The sequence below is a fragment of the Arvicanthis niloticus genome, chromosome 13 (genome assembly GCF_011762505.2).
Source record: "Arvicanthis niloticus isolate mArvNil1 chromosome 13, mArvNil1.pat.X, whole genome shotgun sequence".
Classification (NCBI taxonomy): Eukaryota; Metazoa; Chordata; class Mammalia; order Rodentia; family Muridae; genus Arvicanthis; species Arvicanthis niloticus.
The window spans coordinates 71831831-71850114 of record NC_047670.1 but is presented as its reverse complement, the minus strand read 5'-3'; the positions used below and the strand labels follow the sequence as shown (position 1 = coordinate 71850114).

At 44.4% G+C, this 18284-nt stretch overlaps 1 pseudogene; it reads left to right on the top strand.

Moving 5' to 3' along the window:
- LOC117719301 (small ribosomal subunit protein uS3-like) overlaps positions 1-17958 on the top strand; it is a 61379-nt pseudogene extending 43421 nt beyond the window's left edge.
- Positions 17959-18284: the final 326 nt, after the last annotated feature.

Sequence of the window (18284 nt, the reverse complement as noted above, 5' to 3'; positions counted from 1 at the left end):
GTGTGAGCTTACCTACTGTGTGCATCCTTTTCATCATGTGGTGAAACAGAAAAAGAGTAGAAATAAACAGGAGCTTTATTCTGGCTTAAAGGGTCAGAGATCTGGCTCCAGCGTCCAGTTCAGTGCTTTAGGCTATGGCAAGGCAGAAGCATCTTGGCAGAAGGGTGTGATGGGAGAAAGCGACTCAGCTCAGGCAGTCAGCAAGAGCATGCAGAAGCCTGGGGATAGGCATGCCTTTCAGAGGCTCATCTCCCTGACCTATTTCCACCAGCTAGATGTCACCTCCTTCAGCTAAGAATCTGTCTGTGGATTAATTTATTGCTGAGGGTAGCACTTCTGAACAGCACCAGGAGCTAGGCGCCAAGTCTTTAGCACACGGGCCTTTCTGTGGTTAAGGAAAAGGGCAACTAGTGAGGTGATGTCCTTGCTCCTTGTCAGTGGGAGGCTGAATCTCATAAAGGCCATAAGGGATATTGAATCCCTTTAAGCTGGAGTTGTAGGCATTTATGTGCCACCCAATGTGGGTACTGGTGTCCAAATTCGACCCCTGGATAGAGCAGTAAGCACTCTTACCCAGTCAACTTTCCAGGGGATGACCCTACCTTTCTGCTGCTTTCTCTGGGATTACATCTTCTCAAATTCTCTGGTTTCTGGATCTCTTTTTCCTGCCTTCTTTGCAGACGATCCCACTCTGTCCTCAGAAAGCTCTCCCCTCACTCTGTCTAGTTCTCTCTACTACGTATTTCCTCACACTGAATTTTTCAGCCAGGCCAATCGACAACACACTCAGGTGTCTTCCTAACTGAGATGCTACTTAAGGATGTTTGTGGATTGCCATTCCTTCACCTGTCTTCCCCCTCTGAGGGCAACACACTCTGATTCCCCGCTGGGAATCACTCAGTCCTTAAGTCCTTAGAGTGCAAGTCTCCTTTCTAAAGAGTCCCAGCCAGTAGTTTAGACCCTGGCTCTGGTGATTGGTTGAGAATAAAATTTGTATCCGTCAAATGATTGACACCTGATGTTAACCTTTGCCCTCCACGTGCACCTGTACACATCCACACTAAATGCAAACTTGTACACAAACGCGCAGACACTCACACAGGAATCTTCCATTCTGAACTCTGTATCTGCTTCCACTGGACGGTGCTGCCCACAGTGGTACAAGGGTCACCCCCATTGAGTTAATTCCTCTTGAGAATGCCTTCATAGGCCCAGATGCCGGTCTCGAGGTTTATTCCAGATGCAGACAAGGTGACAGTCAACATCAGCCACTACAGAGATTAATTCAGCTACTCACAAGGAGACAAGAAGGGGGCATTTCCTGGGGCTGCTGGTGGCACTTGGCTTCTTCAGCAGAAAATTCCCAAGGCAATCTTTTGTGTCCCTTACTGAATCATGATAATGAATGTAGCCCTGCTGCAGAGAGTCCTGAAAGGCAGGCAGCACTTGCCTGAGGATGGTGTCAACAAAGAAATGTGTTGTGGAAAGGGGAGAGGAGGAGAAAGGTGAGGAAGAGGAGGAAAAGATGAGGAAGAAGAGGAAAAAAGGAGGAAGAGAAATAAAAGGAGAGGCGGAGGAAGAAGAGAGGAGGGAGAGGAGAAAGAAGAGAAAAAGGAAGAGGAAGAGGAGGAGGAAGAGGAGGGGGAGCATCTTGAGGTCTTGTTCATGCTGTGCCAGACCCCTCTCACCTGAGACTGTTCAGTTATGCGGACAGTGGACTTCCTTTATGCCTGAAATCTATTGTGCTTTCTGCTGCTTATAACATAGTGACCTCAATGATGGTATGTCTTTAATCTTAAGTGTTTGAGTAAGCCCTGAAGAACCCATGCCTGTTCTTCCCAAATATACATCCTCCTGGAAGAAGGATGCACCTTTTTTTGTTTGTTTGTTTAATTGAAAGATCTTGTTTCAAGAAAGGCTTTTGTCTGAATGCTAGGGGAAATGGTAGAAAACGCACATCAAACCATCCTTCAGTGTTGTTAGCTACTATCTATAAATAAACTGGTGACGCAGTATATTGTGCAAACCGAGACGTTTTTAAGAGTTTAGGGAGAATGAGTAGAGTCCATGGAACTTCCAGGCAGCCCCTAACTGAGCAATAAAACAGAATCACCCTCTTTCCTGAAACGTCAGCTCAGCAAAATGATAAAACAACAGTTTTCAGGATACAGACCATAAGGGTGTGGGGGCCCAGTGTCCCCGAGATAAGGAAACAAATGACAAGGTCCCTAAGGTCACCACGTACTATTTCCTGAAGACTTTCTGATTTCAACATGGGAGGGACCTAGTGGTCTCTCTGGGGTGAGGAGACGTCCTGGGGCTGTGGGACAAGGTAACTTGAGTTCACTGGGGAGAATACTGAAGGGGGTGGAATCATGGTCCAATTCTCCTAAGTACTTGGCTGAGTAGAAACAAGCTTTGTGAGGAACTGACAGAGAGTAGTGTCCAGCTAGAGCTCTCAGGAAACTTTGTTTCAGTGGGAGAGCAAAATCAGGGCTAAGTTCATCTGGTCCCACCTAGCAAAAGCAAGACTCAAACTGTTTGGAAATACTTCAGTTCTATCCACGTACAAAGTTCAAGAATGTTTGTAAGAGTACAAAAATATTTAGCACCCATCAACACCAAATCCACAATGTTTGACATCCAATGAAAGCTTGCCAGGATAAGAGGAAGACACATGTAACCCACGATGAGACAGAAATCAATGCAAAGAAGAGAATGAAGAGAGCAGATAGAGAACTATAGATAAAGCCATCAAGGCAGTAATTATTAACTTCTATATGCCAATGACTTTTAGAATGAAATTAAAATATATTAAATTAAAACATGAAAAGATAAAAAAAAAATCAAACTTACAGAGATAGAAACTGCAATACCTAAGCTACAGCAATTGTATCTCTTTAGCTTCATGTTAGAGACTGCCAAGAAAAGATTAGGGGTTTAAAGCATAGAAATTATTAATCCCAGCAAACAAGAGTAAAAGCCATCACCCAAATTCTTTGGTTGAATTAAGCAAGCTTTATTTTCTGTCAGACAGGGCTATCTCCTTAAAGTGAGGTTTGAAAAAAAATAGCATCAAACACAGGAGATGGTGTATTCATATATTCACCAAACTTGCAAGACTAGGGAGTCTTCAAGGGTCCAGGGATTTCCAGAGGAATTTTGGTTATGTAGGAACTTGGACCAACATTTCAAAATTGTTGGTAGAATATCTTATCAGGGTGGAGGTCAGGGCATAGGGTGGGGAACATGTCAAATTCCACAAAATGGGTCAAGACCCGGTCAAATATAAGTTTTACAGGACAAGGATGAACTTAATTTGACCTTGTAGTAAGATGAGTTCTAACCTGGACATGGAGTCAGGCTGGCCCATCACAATAAAACTCCTCAAACTTAGACACTCTGAGAAAAGGACAGGAAGAAAACAACCATCACTGAGCTCTGGGAAAATAAGTGGCATTCCTAAGAGAGGAGGGAAAAATATTTAAAGAAACAATACACACACTCCCAAAAATTCGTTGAAAACTATAACTTAAGGCAAAAGGAAAAATCTACACATAAAATATGAGCAGTCCAGATACACTGTAACTCTTTTGCATATAAACAATACTAAAAAGAGAATCCAGCAAATGGTTAGAGATAAAAGGCACAGGAAAAACAAGGAGTAACACTAAACTGACAACAGCTTTCCTGACAGTTGCAATAGATAAAGAACTAGTCTTACAAAAAAAAAAAAAAAAAAAAAAAAACCAAAAAAAAACAGTCTTTACGTTTACAAAAGACTCTCACTGTGAACCTGAACTCCAAGGGAAGATAGAGAAAGGTGACAGATCTGGGCAGAGGGAAAATAAAACTCAGTAACAATCTGTATCCTCTGAGGGAGTTACAATCTGTATCTGATGAGAGAATAGTGCCAGCCCAAATGCAAACTGCATGGCTCCCTGCACAGTGACTTCTGTTTTCTTGTTGTTTATTCATTTACTTACTTGTTTTGAGACAGAGTATTCCCCTGCAACTCAGGACATCTTAGAACTTACTATGTAGCCCAGGATGGACTTGAATTCACAGTAATCTTCTTGCCTCAACTTCCCTCTATTCCCAGATACTCGAGTTACAGGAGTGAGCCACCATATCTGGCTACTAATCTATTCTTACTAATTGAATTTCATTAATGTTAATTTTTTTTGAAACAAAATCACTACCTATATATTGTGAAGTTTGTAATAATATATACGGTAAGACTGGCATGAGATTGGGAGACATGGAATTATATGGCCCTAATAGTCTTAAGTTACATGTGAAATAAAATATTATTTTAAGGTAGATTGTATCACATAAAAATATGCAAGTCCAAAAGCATAAAAATAATATTATATTGTAACTAATAAGTCAATAAATAGATTAGATATCATAATAAGAATTCTAAATATATAAGCAGCTACGAGACATGAAAAGAATATTGAAGAATAGAAAACAAATCACCAAGATCACAGGTTTAATCTCACCTTCCTTAACACAGTCATGTTACATGTAAATAGTCTAAGTCACACAATTAAGACACTGAATGATCATCAGATTGGGTAAAAAAAGCAAGAGCCGACTATGTGTTCTCTATAAGAATCACATTAAATATAGAGACTAATGTTCTAAGTGTAAACAGATGGAGCTTAGCAGCTTGAGGACTGACTCTGGGACTTCAGGAATTTCCTTGTGGAGGGCAGGTCACCCTTCCCCCTAAAATCATGGAGTTATAGAATATAGTAATTTTTTTTCAGACTAAAGGAAATTCTCTGAGGAGGCCACTGGTTTCCATCAGTCTGAGTTGACTCTGTTGACATGGCTTAATTGAGTGGGAAATAGATGCTGGCAAATGTGGGGATAGGCCAAAATTGGAAAAGAATTTTTCTAAGTGGAGATGAAGTTAAAGGAAACATAGAAAGACAGACAGACAGACAGACAGACAGTCAGTCAGACAAGAAACCCAGGCCTTGCTTTGTGGTAAATACATAGTTGATGAAGAATACATCTGTCCCTAGATGATGAGACACATGCAAACACTATTCCTAATCCAGAAGGCTGAAATCCTAAATGCTTTAAGCTCTGAAACATTCTGGGTGCTGACACAAGTGGAAAATTCTGCACCACAAAATGGTTTATATACAAAGTTATTACAATTATTGCAAACAACTGCATTTAGGTTACGTGTATAATTTTGTGTTTAGATTTGGGGCCCCACCACCAAGGTATCTTATTATATGTATGAAAATATTCTAGATTCTAGATTCTGGGAAAACTCCACACATTCAATATCCTTCAGCACTGAAGACAGGGAGAAGAGAGACATAGTTCCTCACTGTTGACAGTCTGAAGAGTCCATTTAGATTTTTGGGGACCCCTAACTCAGGCCACATCAGGGTTTGTGGCTCCAATGAAGGAAAGAATTTCAGACCAAGTCTGGTATGATGAGGCAGAGTTGGAGATTTTATTAAAGGTATTTTAATATAGGCTTACACATGTGGGTTAGGGGGAAAAAGTAAGCAAGGAGTTACTCAGAAGAAAGTCACGAATTCTGTGAGCATGTTGTGGGCTTCTTAAAATGGGGTGGGGGGAAGACACTCCTGAGAGTGGTCATGGACTCCTTAAGGGAGAATCACAATTAACTGTCATAGCTGAACTGCTCTAGCTTTAAGCTATATATATCATTTTGGTGGCTCCCAAGGTTGCTAAGAAACCTTTTCCTTCTTCTTTTCTCTGTCTTTCCACAAGTGGATTAATGAGTAGCTATGGGGACGTCTTGGAGTTATAATCTGAAAAAGGACAACCAGATGTCACTGGGCTGTACGAGGGGGTTTGCTCCTGCCTTTGTAAACGGGGCTCTGTGAGATCCCTGGAAAACTTCAGGCTTACAGCTGGGAAGAGAGAAGGGTCTTAAGCAGTTGTTAATTGGACTGGAATTCTTGCTTCTCTGGGGCAACTGGAATCTAAAGTGAGGGGCTCATCTCCCTTCTGGTGGTCCCCTGGATGTCAAGCATCAATCTTGTGTGTGTTTAGACGTGTGTGTGTGTGTGTGTGTGTGTGTGTGTGTGTGTACAGAAATCCATGAGTGTTGACATCAGATATCCTCTTCCTCGTTCTCCTGTTTTCTACCTCCCTCCTCCATTTTGAGACAGGCTCTTTCATTGAATCTGGGGCTCATCATTTTGGTTTAATTGATTGGGCAGCACCCGTCCACCACCCGAGCATCTGCCTTTCTCTATCCTCTCAGTGGAAGGGTTATAAACGTGTTTCTATTTTGGCCTATGTTTGGAATGCTAGAGATTCAAACTCAGGTTCTCATGCTATACAGCAAGTGCTTTGTCTGCGGGTGGTGGAAGTGCGATTTCAACTTGGATGGAGGGGGCGGGGCGACATGCTTACTGCTCGGTTTCTCAGGGATTTATTATCAATCATCTTGGCTGAAAAAGACCATGTGAAGGCCTTGAGGCCATTTGATGGAGAAGCATTTGTTACCACGTACCACTGGCCAGCTGACCTTTCAGAAGCTCAAGGGCAGCCCCTTAAGTTTTGTGGCACAGATACCAAGCGTAGTAATGTGTTTTAGACACTAGTGTACTCTTTAAAGTGTCCCGAATGAGATAACTGCACACAGGTAGCCATCCTAGTTTGCTTTCCCTTGTTGTGATAAACACCATTACCAAAAGCAAGGTGGAGAGGAAAGGGTGTCTTGGCTGCCATGTCCAGAGCACAGCTCATCACTGGGGAATTTAGGACAGAAACTCAAGCAGAGGCAGAGATGGGAACCACAGAGGAAAGCTGCTTCTGCCTTGCTCTTCATGGCTTGCTCAGCTTGCATCTTCCTAGACCCCACTTGCTCAGGAATGACGCCACCCACAGTGGGCTGCACGGTTCCACATCAATCATAATCAAGAAAATGCCCCACAGGCTTGCCTACAGGCCGACCTGATGGAGGTATTTTTTTCCTCAATTGAAGTTCCCTGCTTCCAGATGACTCTAGTTTGTATCAGGCTGACAAAAAACAAACAAACAAAAAACAAAAACAAAAAAACTATCCAGTATTCCTCCTTAAATCATAAACATGAAGCTATTTAATCAAACCTTTGTAGTGGGATAATAGATTCACTTTGACACCAAATAAACTGTAAAATATTCATTAAGATTCAGTTTCTCTAGCTAGATCAAGAACAATGGTCTCTGTTAATATAATCACCATTTAACTGCTTTAAGTGAAGCTTAACCTTCCAAATGATAATGGTTCAGCATAATTTATCAGAATGATTCTTAGCCTTTAAGTCAAACACTGCTCCTGAACAATGCTATTCCTGAAGTATGAGTGACAGGTGATACGTATGATACAAATGAAAACAATTCTAACTCCCCCACTGCACATTGTCCTTGGGTCAGGGGGTAGAGGATAAGGTCTGTTAATGGTCACTGACTTCCTGTTCACTAGAGGACTGTCTGAATGGGGACCTCACCTGATATATGCATCACCAAAGTATAAAATGAGAACACACACAGGAATAACAGCAAATCGGGAACACTGTAGCTTTAGCTCAATATTGGAAAAAGTCAAGATTTTGTGCGCAATTTTCCATTTTCAGACTTCGTCTTTCTCCACCCAAACCAACCAAACCAACATTGTCATATACAGGTTACAGTTCAGAAACAGAGAGCAAATATGATACTTAAAGATTGGTTTACCGTGTGGTGTAGCCAGGACTCAGGGTTGGCTTAACACAGTAAGAAAGGGTAAGATGTCCATGTATAACAGTATTTAAACAACAACTTTCCAGTAAATATGCCGCACTCTGGAGATTCAAGTAGCCTGCAAGTGTTCCAGCTGGCAGCAGAAACTGATGGCCATTTCAAACTTCCTGTGCTGGGCCTAAACACACGATACTGGATGCAGCTGAACTAAGTCACCCAGTTTATTTCTCTTTAAAAGCAATGAATCCAATCTCCTGAGATGTCTAAAATACATTGCATTGAGATAGATGGGATTTTATGACTTTAGAAATCCTCAGTTAGAGTATATATACACAGCTTGGAAGAAATCATGCTGGGTCTTCTCATTCTATCAGCTATGCATCATCTATCTATCTATCTACCATCTGTCTATCTATCTATCATCCATCTATCATCTGTCTCTCATGCATGCAGGTATGTGTGTGTGTGGTTACTGATGTCCTCACTTGCACATTCTGAGGCTAGAGCAGGACACCTGGTATCTTTCTCTGTTGTTCTCTGCTTTACTGTCCTGAGACTGGACAGAACTGGAAGCCCACTACTTTGGCTAGGTTAGCTGGTCTGTGAGCTCTCTGGGTACAGTCTCTGCCCTCCTGTGGGGCCATGAAAGGATTGCTTGGTTTGGTTTTTTTGTTGTTGTTTTTTTTCGAGACAGGGTTTCTCTGTGTAGCCCTGGCTGTCCTGGAACTCACTCTGTAGACCAGGCTGGCCTCGAACTCAGAAATCCGCCTGCCTCTGCCTCCCAAGTGCTGGGATTAAAGGCGTGCGCCACCACCGCCCGGCGATTGCTTGGTTTTTGGTAGAGCATTGGCTTAGAAATGGCCTGAGACCCTGCAAGGGACAGAATACATTTTGCCACGCTCCCAGATACCAACTCCTGACACATGGTCTAAGACCTCCATTGGTCCATGCTTTTCAGTCACATAGGGCAATCCCCCTACCAGCCCCTCCACAGGTAGAGGGCATGACTACAGGTCTCAGGCCTCGAGAGATTTCCATATTAATGAGATACCTAAAGGCCAGAGGGCATAGCCAATTATTACATATTCCTTTCCCAGACCCTCCTCTCTCCTCCCTCCCTATTTAAGTCAGGTCTTCCTTGACCTAACTGGGGTTACATCTAGATCCATCTACCATCCACCATGAAAATAAAGCTTTTGGAATCATGGACTTTCTTGTGTCTTTTGGGGCCTGCCGTGGGAAACTGTGGAGAGCTTCTCTGCATTCTGCCATGGAGGCCTGCCTCTTCAAGCAAGCTAGTGGAGCAGCAGTCGGTTACCAAGTAAGTACAGTTACCAAAGAATCTCTTCCCTGCCAGGCTCTGCCAGAGCTCTCCCTCTGGTTCCTTTCGGCTGCGGGCCAGCCTGCACGCCCTCAGTCTGGTCTTCCTCATTTCCCAGCGATGTCTGGGAGCCCAAGGACAGACCACTGGCTCCTGGGTCAGCCGCTGGCCTGGAGAACCCCCACTTAAGAGCCCTGCACCCCTGGGGAGCTTCAGGCTGAGTGAGTACTCCCCCGGCCTGGGCGTGAGGCCAGGCACCAAGCAGAGTGAACCCAATCAAAATCCTGCACTTCTGCTTCTCCCCGTAAGCCATGCCTCCCCTCTCTTCCGGGGCAGAACCAACTCAGCCCAACAGAAACCCACGCCCGCCCACGTGCCCAAGTAAGGTCAAATCATCCCCGCACCCTCCGATACTGGGGTGATGGGAATTCAAGACCCACCCTCCAATACTGGGGTGATGGGAATTCAAGACCATATCTGGCTTTTTCCACAGGGGCACTAGGTTCTGATGCGTGCAAAGCACGTGTGTGTCACCCATGGAATCATTTTCCTAGCATGATAGCTACCCTTAAAAGACTTGCCTTTACTTTTTTGTTCCGGAAACCTAAATCTACATTTAGTTCTTCCCTTCAAGAATTTTAATTTGTCATAAAAAATGAACTGTATTATTTTAATAAATTTTACACAAAAGATTTTCACTATGAAGTCAAATTCTGGATAAGTCAAGAGACTGCTTTATCAAACTTTGGGTTCTTGAGAAAAGGTGGTTTTATGTTGGAGTAATTATTTTAAAAGGCGGCCTCCGGTCAAGCTGACTGTCTAAGCTGCAGCGGCTCTGCCTAGCTCAACTATGTGGCCAGAGGCCATGTGCCCACCACAGCTAGAAATGGCCAGCTAGAGACACCAGCGTGGGAGATGGCTCTGCCAATCTTCCACGCTGCCTCTGCAAGGTTAGGCATTGCCCAGACCATCCCACCAACCACGTGAGCCCAGTAAGAAAATAAGACTCTAATGCTTAAATTATCCAAAGGCTTATATATTTGGTAATCAATAACACGATGCCCTTACAATCAGAGGTGTAACCCAATACCCAGCCTAGATATACCAACTACCTTTGACTGCGACAGACAAGTGAACATCAGCCTCCATGTCCCCTCTCTCGTTCTCCGTCTCTCCCTTAGCTCCTCCTCTTCCTCTCCTTCACTCCTCCCACCTTAGCTCCTCCTCTTCCTTTCCCTTAGCTCCTTCTCTTCCTCTCCCTTAGCTCCTCCTCTTCCTCTCCCTTAGCTCCTTCTCTTCCTCTCCCTTAGCTCCTTCTCTTCCTCTCCCTTAGCTCCTCCTCTTCCTCTCCCTTAGCTCCTCCTCTTCCTCTCCTTCACTCCTCCCACCTTAGCTCTTCCTACAGTTTTATTATTTAAGAACATTGAACCCTGTACATCAAGAACTATATTATGTGCTAGGGACGTTCTTCAGTGAGAAGTGCTGGCCTAGCTACCTGAAGCCCACAGGTTGATCCCCAGCACCACACACACCACGTATGCTATGGTGCACGTACTTACAAGTCTACTACTGGGAAGTGGAGGCAGAAGGACCCTAAGTTCAAGGTCACACTCAGCGCAGTGAGTATTAAAGCCAGCTCGGTATACGAGACAACTTGTGATGGGGAGGGAGAGGGAAGGTAGAGACCATAGCCTTGAGCTTTAAAGACATCACTTTTGTAGCTGAAGATATGCTTTGGAGGTTGAGAATGCTTACTATGGGCTCATGAGAACCTATATTCTATTTCAGTACACACATAACAAGCTGGCCATCCGGGGCCTGCCTGTAACCTCAACTTTGATGGAGCAGAGACTGGGGGAGTTGCAGACACTTCCTGGTTTCCACTCTAGTCAAGAAAACAGGAGCCCCAGGTGCAGGAAGAGATCCTGTCTCAAAGGATCAGGCAAATGAAAGACAGAGGAAGACACTTGGTACCCTCTTCCAGCCTCTTGTACAGGTGTGCATACTTGTGAACGTGTGTGCAGATACCCCCCCACACACACACACACAGATCTTTAAAACCAAAATCATCTGTTCTGCTTTGCTGTTTTATTTGGAAAGCATCTGCCGACAGAACTATATAATAGTGGGATCCTGATGCCCTAACCTGGAGTCTAGGAGATGTCCACTTGTATGTGGTCCTTGGGCTGTACCTCTGAATCAGTAAATAAAAAATGAACTTAAAAAAAAAAAAAAAAAGAGGCAGTAAAGATTCAGCTCGTCTGGACAAACAGGAGATGAGAGTTAAAAATAGCTCCTAGACAGTGGTGGTTACTCAGCAGGAGATTCAATATTGATTGAGGGTTGATATATGATTGTTGTTGGAACCTGGGTAGTAAAAGAAACCTTTAAGCAAAACACTTAAAATATAAAATAAAGGCGAGATGGTGGAGAGTTCTTTGACTTCTTTAAAAAAAAAACTTAATTTTACTGCAGAGTGTGTTTCTAAGGTCTGGAACTCATTATTGTTATTACTTAATGCCAGACATTCAGAAGAGCAAGAAGCCCTTGTCTTTGTGCATCTCCTGAGAGATCGGAGAGGTGGGATAGAGCAGCAGTGGGAATCTGAGGATGTTATCTGAGGCACATTACAAACACATATTTAGCAAGAAGCTCTGTGGCACAAGGTCTGCCCTGAAGGCGCCAGAGTTCTCTAGTGAGCAGAGGTGGATGCGTGGCAATGGTATTTTAGGGAGTGCAAGGCTTTGGAGGCTAAGACTCTTTCATTTCCATGTCAGGTTTAACTTAAGCATGCAATGCAATTGAGCTGCTATGAATCAAAAGCAGGGTCTGCTGATACCTTTCCCAGCTTGCTGGAAACTCAACCTGGTCCTCGGCCACGATGATGACATGTGCTCTTAGCCACTGCAACATCTCTCCAGGCCCTGGAAACCAATTTCACATTCAAGTCCTGGACCTTGGAGACTAGAGACTGGTGGTTAGAACTTAAGAGTTGTTGTGGTCTTATTATTACAGGAGGGTGAGTTCAGTCTCCTTCCCTCTCACTTTCCTCCTCCTCCTCCCCTTCTTCCTCATCTTCCTCCCCTTCCTCTTCCTCCCCTTCCTCTTCCTCCTCCTCCTCCTCCTCTTCCTCCTCCTCATGCTCATTCTCCTTATGGCCCACCACTTTCTCTGATCTTTTTTGTCAAGGGTCAATGCAACACAAACTCCTTGCTAGATATCTACTCTTGGATCTGGAACGTTGTAGGCTCTAGAACTGTGAGCTAATACAAGGCTGTTCGTCATAGTAGCATGGCCTGTGGTATTCTCTTAGAACACGCAGAACACAGGAAGAGAAAAGCATGGTTCTGGTGCTCATGTCACGGATGAACAGCGGGTGTGGGCGCAACTTGCCCTTCCACTGATAAAACAGTGAGACTGGGGTTTAAAAATCAGAAGCCTGGGCTGCAGGTAAAGACTTTGCATTCCTGACAAAGGTGCTATGCTACCTCCTAAAGAGTAAGTCGAAACAGTTCCCCCTGTAAGCACTATTTTATAGCTCAGTACACGAGTTGGGCTAACCACCTGGGTGCTCTACCCCATGTAGTTTTAACTGCCATCTGTTATCTGAGCAGCTAAAAGCGAAAAGCATCAACTGTCATCAGACTACTTTCTTGTTCAGAACTGTCCTCTTCCACTTCTACCATTTAAAATCATTTCCCATCATCTCTATGCATTCATTTTTAGCCATAGCAGGGGTTAATGCATAGTTACTTCTATGAGAATCACCACATCAGAGCAAAAGGTTCTTTTGTTCCAAAAGAAGGTGTTAGGAACCCAAAGCATGGATTTAAGGAGGCTCACAGATCCACATGGCACATGAAAGCACAGACCAAAATACCATAGAATCTACCTATAACTCAACTTACCAGGTGAATCTAATCAAGCCACGTGTGTTATAGGGAGCCCACCAAAAGGTGACCACTCACACACAGTTTATAGCCAATTGAAAGTCTTTACTCCAGCTGGCTGGGACTAAGGCACCAAGTGTTCAAAGCATAGGGTTTGTGAAGGCAAAAACCACGTCTTGGCATCTTACTCCACAGATGCAGTGGGAGCCTTTATGCAAGCAAGCAGTTTAACAGGGGCTAAGATAATCAGTTAGCTGAAGGGTAGATTCTGCATAAGCAGGCAGTTTAACAGAAGCTGAGATAAGCTAGCTGGGACTTCTGGACCTCAGGTTCCTAGAATAGACGTGGGTAATTTTCCACAGGGCTTCTCATCAAGGACATAAAATCTAAAATGGCCTCAACAAGAGTGCAACATGGAGGAACCCCTGTACTGTCTTGCCTTGTCATACATGCTTCAAGAATTTCATATATTAGAAAAAGCTATACAATTATTATTTAGGCTCCTTTAGTATACAGGCAACTGGGGATGATCTAACCATTCCATTTGTATAACCAGCTGCTTGCTTGAGTCACTTTGAGAGTACCAAGGCATCTAAAGCAGAGGGACATTTAAATTGCTGATCAAGTCATTTAGTTAGTTTTGGGGCTGTCTCCCGTAGCCCTGGCTGATCTCAAGTTGCTTCTGGAGTTAGGAATAACTTTCTGCCTCAACCTGTCAAGTGCTGGTATTACAAACTTTTTGTTTTGTTTTGTTGGATTACAGACTTTTTTGAGCTTCAATGTCCACCTTTGCTCTATACATGCATATATGGATGTTGCTACAACAGACTAATTTACAGCGTGTGTGTGTGTGTGTGTGTGTGTGTGTGTGTGTGTGTGTGAACTGCAGACCAAGAGATTTCTCTAACAGAGAAAATGTAAAATCTGAGCATCTAAGCAAATGGTCCTCTTGAGACCTCATTACTGTTGCAGACCAGATGGGAGAGAAGGAACAAGACACTTGAGCAAAGTCTCTGTCCTTACCACTCTTCTGGCCCCATCTCCCACCCCCCTCTCTCCATCTTTAGTGACTATGGCCACAAATGCAGGCATCATTAATATTTTATTAACACAAATCGTGTCTCCCTGTGACCTTTATCTTCCTTTGTTCATAGAGATGTGTGGAAAGCTGAACCTCTCCCTGGCCTAATGGGGGAAAAAAAATCTCAGAATGCTGTTCTGAGAAATGAAAGTAGAGAATAGTAATAGTCTTCTTCTGTACACTGCTATTTACATTTGAGACCAGGTTGTTACCTTTAAAGCTGATGGGGAGTGTTTGCTCTACTTACTAAAACACTGAGTGTGGTTGGAAGAGAATTCTTGTAACAGCACTTAGAAGCCTGACAAGGAGGTCCTGGTGGACTCGACCAAAATGAGGTAATCAAGTCTTTCCCACGCCAGAGAGAAAAAGTGGGAGATCTAAGAAGCTTCATTTACACCATGTTCTTGGAAGAGACCCTCAGAAATTGTTCTCTCTCCTCACGATAGACAAACTGGGATGTAGATAATCCTAGCTCACTGTGACCTCTTCCTGTTCTAACTCTGCACCAATCCACCTTCCTCTGTGGGATTCCAGGGCCTTGGATTCTTCACGTGCGAAGCTCTACAAAGGTGCTGAGAGGCATTTTGTAAGCCCAGCCATCTAACCCCAAAACCCTCTGATGACTCTTGACATCCTTTCTTGTTTTTTTAAAGACAGAGACTTGCTGTAATGGCTATTCCTGATTGTCAACTTGACTATATCTATAATGAATTACAATCCAGAATTGGAGGGCTCACCTCTGATGCAGATCTTGAGGCTGGGAGATACAAGTTTCTGACCTGGTTCTTGGCATGGAGATCTTGAGGCATTGTGGCTATGAAAAACTTAGGCCAGGGCAAGGTAGTACAGGCCCTTAATCCCAGGAGACTGAGGCAAGGGATCTCTGAGTTTAAGGTCAGCCTGGAACAAAACAAGTCCAGGCGTGGTGGTACACACCTTTAATCTGGGGCACACCTTCTGCTGAAAACCTACATGAGGACATTGGAAGGAGGAAGATTCACTCTTCTTCTCCTGCTTGCATTTACTTGCCAGCAAATCTGTTAGAATCTACCAGCCTCGTGGGACTGAACGACTGCTAGGTCCTTGGACTTCCATTCACAGCTGACCATTGTTGGGGAGTTGGACTACAGACTGTAAGTCATCATAACAGATTCCCTTATTATATAAAGACTACCCATAAGTTCTGTGACTCTGTAGAAACCTGACTAATACAATTGCTGTCTGGAAGGCTGGCTGACTGGCCTGGAAGTCATGATCCTTCTGCCTCAGCCCCACCCCTTACTGAACCAGGACTACCACACTCAACAAAGACACCACCTCTTGGAAGCTCTTTCCCCAGGAGGATTTCCATCCCTACCCTGCCCCATCAGCCATTTTTAGGATGTTTCTTCAACCTGCTCCTTTTCTTTCAGTTCTCCTACGTGCTATACGTTCAGTCATCTCCTTGCTCGGTCCTGTGGAAACTTCATCCAGGTTCCTTGGCAAGCTTGTCCTCAACCCTGCAGAGGAGAGCTCTCCCACTGTATACTGCAGCCGCAGCTCCAGGCTGTGTGCTGCCACTCTGTAAGTCAGACTCTGACTGGAGCAGAGGGCCTGGCAGGTAAACTTTAAGGCATATTTGGGGGATAGTACAGAGAAAACTCAGCTGAAGATTTCCCGTAAGGAAATCTCACCTTTCATCCTCCCTTCCTTTCCACTTCTATTTGGGATATAGAGCTGAGATCCTAACTTGCCCCAAGATGGAGGAAAGGTATTTCAATGCTGCATCTAACCATCCTGGTGACAGAATTGCCAGGGACCTTCACAGGCGATTAACACTGAGGTGGCTGTCTGTCTGCTGTGGGGACCTCCAAGTCAGCTCCAGAAATCCCAAGACCAAGTTCTTATCACAAAGACTTATTTGTCCCAGAGGGACAAGACAGGAAATAAGAGACAAAAGACAGGAGATAGAGGATGAGGGAGAAGGGGAAGGGAACCAGGGAGAGGGAAGGGGTAAGGAATTTACAGCCTCTGGATACAGAGACATGCAGGGCACGTGGGCAAATGGCAGTTTGTAAAGGTCAAAGGGGAAACCCATGTAAGATGAGTTGGTTTGTTTTGATTGGACAGGTTAATTAGGTGAGCCAGTGGGGGCTTTTGATTGCTGGACTTCAATACTTTGATAGCTTGACCGTGGTGGTCAGTCGCAGGAGGAAGTGGCCAAATAAGGGAATGGACCTTGGGGGCTAACTTTAGGAATGTAACGGTTTTTAGCAAGGCAGAGGGAATGGGGTAAAAGGTCAAAGCCTGTCTTCAGTGTTTGCCATTCTCGGGCCTGTTAGAACCCTTTACCTGTGAGCATGTATAGACTGGGAGGGGCAAGAACATCATGTCTTAGGGCTCAAAGTGTCTGGACCTTGAGAAATTTTGTGGCTCAAGGGAAGGAGGGAAAAAGGCCCACCTCCTCCAGGAGGCCACCAGACCAGTCTTGGTGTTTCTAATTCTCTAAGTGATCTGTCTTCCACATCCCAGCTCCTCCCCACCCACAGACAGACAGAGAGACTGCCACAGCCCGTTCCCTGGAGATAAATGGTCCAGGAAATCACCCACGCCTTACAATCCTGCTTGCCCACTTTCATACTGCTTACTGGTGTTTAAAGAACTATTTTCCAAAGTAATGAAAAAGCAGAGTCATTTCTACTCCTATTTGAGTGGTGATTAAACTTGCTTGTTCATTTTATACTGCACTATGCATTGAGGCTGGTTATATGCCTGGATTTTTTCCATATATAAAATTGTGCATATATACAATTGGACTAAACTCATGATTTAAGACAACTCTCTACAGTGACAAAGCAGGACAATAGAGGAGACGAGAAATAATCAAGAGAGACCATATTCCAGGCAGATGGCTCTCTCTTTAGGACACAGAGATAGATGGCTCTCACTTGGGTCTACAGTAGGAACAGCTTGTAGCTGACAAATATCTGCTAAGTCCTTACGGTTTTTGAAGCTAACTATGAAACATTTGGGAGTACAGATCTAAGCACATGAGATAACCACAGAACAGTGGTCTTTCTGCTGAAATCTCTTGAGGTGCAGAAAGCCTTCCTTAAAAAGTAACACCCCTCCAAACAACAGCAACAATAACAACAACAACAATAACAACAAACCTATTTCACTTTTTCCTTACCCCAGTGGATGGCAGATGGTACGGATTTCCAAGAAGAGCAAGTTTTGCAGTTGATGGCATCTTCAAAGCTGAACAGATGACTTCCTCACTTCGGAGTTGACTGAGGCTAGCTACTTTAGAGTTGAAGTCCGAATTACACCCAACAGAACAGAAATAACTGTTGTAGCCACCAGCACACAGGATGTTCTTGGTGATAAGGGTCATGGGATCAGAGTTGACTGAAGTAGTGTGTGGGATCACAGAGTCGACTGCAGTAGCCTGGAAAAGATTCGGCTTCTCTGAAAGCAGCATAGGGCTTAAAGCAGAAAGATGGCTTCGAGTGGTCCATGTGCCATAGCCTAGGCAGAAGAGTCTCTGTTACAAACCCCTAGGAGGGCTTGTGAAGGGCCTCCTATGCTGTGTGGAGGTTCATTGTGGAGAGAGGGGCCACCGGATTCGAGATTGTGGTGTCTGGGAAGCGCTGAAGACAGAGGGCCAAGTCCATGAAGTTCGTGGATGGTCTGATGTTCCATAGTGGAGACCTGTTAACCATGATGTTGACACTCCCATGGGCCATGGGCTCCTCAGACAGGGTGTGCTGGGCATCAAAGTGAAAACCACGCTGCCCTGCGACCCAAGTGGTAAGACTGACCCCAAGAAGCCTCTTTCTGATTATGTGAGCATTGTGGAACATTGTGGATGAAATCTCGGCTCCACCCCCATCTCGAAACAGAAGGGTGGGAAGCCAGAGCCACCGACCATGCCCCAGCCAGTGCCCACAGCATAAGAGGATCTTGGTGGCTGTATCTGGAGGTTGGATGTTGTCCCTTAAAGACATTTAATACAATCTTGCACAAAGGAAAAGAAAAAAAGGGGCTCTTTCTTAGATATATCCATTTGGGTCACAAAATAGTAGGGTAGGTTAGAAAGATAAAAGTGGGCATTAAACATTTACCAGCTGCCGGGAAGTGGTGGCGCACGCCTTTAATCCCAGCACTTGGGAGGCAGAGGCAGGCGGATTTCTGAGTTCGAGGCCAGCCTGGTCTACAGAGTGAATTCCAGGACAGCCAGGGCTACACAGAGAAACTCTGTCTCAAAAAACAAACAAACAAT